Consider the following 3,940-nt stretch of genomic DNA (forward strand, 5'->3'; position numbering starts at 1 on the left):
TGGAATGTCAACTGGAGGTTGGCTCGACTAAAGGATATTTTTAGAAATGTATGTGAAGCCATTGAGTCAGATTATCCAGATTCTGTCATTATGCATCACACATCAATTTCTCTTCACGTTTCCCCCTGTACTTTTCACCTCAGAGAAGCAAAAATCCTGTCCACGTGGGAATTAAAATTTCATGTTTTTGTCTTTGCCACGGTCTCTTTAATAATTTTTCCTCTCATATTCCCTGTAGCGTCTGAATTTATTTTATTTTTCATTTACCTAAACACTGAACATCTTATTAACATTTTTCTAAACCATGTTTCTATTCACTAGTGTATTCCTCATATTCATGTTGTTTCCCCATGTAATGTACTTTTCAACAATTTAATCCCCAAATGTCACATGTGTCGTTTCTTATTTATTTATTTAATTTAATTATTATTTTTGTCTTATTTCAAGCAAAAACTGTGACCATTAAAAGCAAGAAATGATATCCAGGCAAGTTATTTTCCTGGTGGAACAATGTAGCTGTAAGAAAATAGTAAATTTCTTCAGGTGTGAACCCTGGTCATCCACATGTGAAACCTGGGAATGAGGTAAGTGAGGAATTCAGCAGACTCATAGAACTCAGTTACAGTGCAGTGTAAACACTAGACCAGCATAAAGTGTTCACTTTATAGACTAAATTAGACTGAATTTTGATGATAGCTAGTAGAAATGCTACAAAGGGGGGATGTCCATGCAGAAGATTTACATACTATGTGTATGTAACTGACATGGAGATCATTTTAACTGGAGAATATCATTCAATAGACTTACATACACATGAGTTTTCACAGCATAGAAAACGCTTTTACTGTAATGAATGAAGGAGAGCCCTGAGGGATTTTTAATTCCTTAGTCAACATTGAATTCTCACACTGGATCTATCAATGCTAAAATCAACCTGAAAAGCCGGAGTTCATATCAAAATTCTCAGACATGAAAAACTCTTATCAAGAATGTTTTACCACACATTTCAGCTATGAATTCATAATTTTGGCTAAAAACGTCTTATTTTATAAATAAGTAGAATAAAAATATAGATTTGTTAAGTAATCTTAGAATGATAAATACAAAATTTTGAAACAATAAGTACTTTTGTAAATAGGTTAGCATTAAGAAATATATATAAACAAAGTTATATGTGACAATTATTATGATCCACTTAATTGTGATTGTCAGTAAGATTATCAGTTGCTTTCTCATCAGAAATTTTGCAGGCCAGAAGAAAGTGAAATGATATGCTTAAAGTTTGGCGGAAACTACCTACCAACAATTCTATATCTTACAATATTATTCTTCCAAAATGAGGAAAATGCGAGACGGTCTCAGACAAAAGCTGAAGGAGTTCAGTACCATAATATCTATCCTTCAAGAAATGCTAAAGTGAGTACTTCAAGTTCAAATGAAAGGACACCAGTAACTTGAGGCCATATGAAAATATATATGTCTCTGATAAAGGTAAATAAATGGACAAATAGAGAAAACACTATAATTTTGACTTGTAACTACACTTTTTATTATTCTAGGATATTTTTTAAACCAAAATATTAAAATAATTATAAATTTATTGCTATTGCGTGATTGTTTCCCCCAAAATTCATATGTTAAAAATACAACCTCCAAATGTGTTGGTATTAGGATGTAGGGTCTTTGGTGGGTGCTTAGGTTATGAGGACAGAGCCACCATGAGTATAATGTGTGTGCTTTTATTTATTTTAAAATATGTATTTATTTACTTATCTGGCTACATTCGCTCTTAGTTGCAGCACGTGGGATCTTTGTTGTGACGCACAGGCTTCATATCTAGCTGTGATATGGGGGCTCGGTAGTTGCAGCACACAGGCTCTCTAGTTGTGGCAGACAGGCTGTAGAGCCAGCATACAGGCTCAATAGTTGTGGTGCATGGGCTTAGTTGCCCTTTGGCATGTGTGATCTTAGTTCTCTGACCAAAGATCGAACTCATGTCCCCTGCATTGGAAGACGGATTCTTAACCACTGGCCTACCAGGGAAGTCTCTTGTGTGCTTTTAAAAGATACCTCAGAGAGCTCTCTAGTCCCTTCCTCCAGGTGATGATATAATGAAAAGTCTATGACTCAGAAAAAGACCTTTACCTAACCACCTTGATCTCACACTTCAGCCTCCAGAACCATGAGAAATAAACTTCTGTTTATAAGCTACCCAAGCTGTGGCATTTTGTTATAGCATCCCCAAATAACTAATTCATACATCTACATTAACAGAAAACAATGTATAAATATGTGACTTGTGACGTTAATAACATGTAATTAATGTGTAATGTAATTGGAGATGTAATAGAGATTTTGCGTGTGATTAAAATTATGTTGATATCAGTTTAAGCTAGCTTGATAGGATTTTATATGTAACCTCCATGGTATCCACAAATTGATTATCTATAGAATATACACAGAAGGAAATTAAAAGTAAGTCAAGTCAGTGGACTTCCCTGGTGGTCCAGTGGCGAAGACTCCACGCTCTCAATGCAGAGGGCCTGGGCTCAATCCCTGGTCAGGGAACTAGATCCCACATGCCACAACTAAGAGTTCGCATGCTGCAAAGAGGATCAAAGGTCCCCCATGCCACAACTAAGACCTGGCACAGCCAAAGAAATTAATTTTGAAAATGAGTACAAAAAGTAAGAACAAAGGACGTCAGTATGTGAGAAAATGTGGGACAGAAAAGCTATATGACATTACAGAAAACAAATTGGCAATTAAATGTCATTCCATATCAGTAATTTTTATATATACATATATATATATATGGCTTAAACTCATCAGTTAAAAAACAAAGATGTCCCCAGCCTTTTTCCGGCATCTGGGCCTGGAGGGGCTGCTCTGAAGACGGGCGAGCAGCAGGGAGGCCCGCGGCGAATCCCAGCCCAATGCGAGCTGTTCGTCGTTTTCCCGGGACAGCTCCAGGGTCTTGGTGTCCAGAGAGCTGCTGATGGAGGGCAGGGGCGGCCGCGGAGGTATATGGGACAGGATGCTCATCAACTCCAAGCGTAATTCCAGAAAGAATTCCACTCTTCAAACAGGATAGAGAGGAGTCCCCTATTGGACCAAGTACAGAGCTTTCTCCCACAGATGGCTCAGGCAAAAGAAAAGCTAAGGAAAGAAATGTCAGCTGCACCACCTGGTCATTTCAATATTGAAAATATTGACACTCTCGGAAAAGTTATGCAAATGGATATGACCTTGTTTGAGATGAATCAGTCTGATTCAAAAGAAGAGGACAGTTCACAAAAGAATTCACAAGACAGTTGAGAGGATAGTTCAGAATTTGAGGATGAAGATGATAGCACCTCTTCTGAAGGTGAAGTCACCATCGATACAATTAAGCTTCCTCATTCAGAAGATGGAAAAGGCAAAATAGAGGTTCTGGACCGTCCTGCCAGTGAAGAAAAAGAAAACAGGGACATAAACAATCTGAGAAACAGGTGATAGTTCCCGCTAATTCTGTGGAAAAGAATGTGGCTTGCTGGTTATTTTGCATTTCAGATACCTATGGTGTTTGCAAAAATGAATGTATTTTGCTTCTTGGAGAAACAGAAGCTAGCTTTTAAAGAGTTGGAAAAGATAGCATTTGGGGAATCTTCTAAGAGCAGACTGTTTTTGATCTCATGCTAAAGAGATTTAGTTTAGGAAGCTTAACTTTATGTATGGTGATGAGTGAATTTGTTGGCATCCTCTTTCATCAGCATAGACTTCAGAAATCTCAAACTTATTTTAAAGTAAAAATACAAGTTACCCATTTGTTGTTTTAAATTGGCCTCTTGGGGCTTCCCTGGTGGTGCAGTGGTTGAGAGTCCGCCTGCCAATGCAGGGGACACAGGTTCATGCTCCGGTCCACGAGGATCCCATATGCATGGAGCGGCTGGGCCCGTGA

At 37.8% G+C, this 3,940-nt stretch overlaps 1 pseudogene across 1 annotated transcript; it reads left to right on the plus strand.

Moving 5' to 3' along the window:
* The first annotated feature begins 1,336 nt into the window (after positions 1-1,336).
* LOC309978936 (NOP protein chaperone 1-like) lies at positions 1,337-3,495 on the plus strand (annotated as a pseudogene). The gene is made up of 2 exons: positions 1,337-1,416; positions 2,896-3,495. The product of its transcript is annotated as an NOP protein chaperone 1-like (transcript).
* The last annotated feature ends 445 nt before the right edge of the window (positions 3,496-3,940 follow it).

The sequence above is a fragment of the Leucopleurus acutus genome (assembly GCF_964270905.1).
Source record: "Leucopleurus acutus genome assembly, contig: HAP1_SCAFFOLD_285, whole genome shotgun sequence".
NCBI classification, from domain to species: domain Eukaryota; kingdom Metazoa; phylum Chordata; class Mammalia; order Artiodactyla; family Delphinidae; genus Leucopleurus; species Leucopleurus acutus.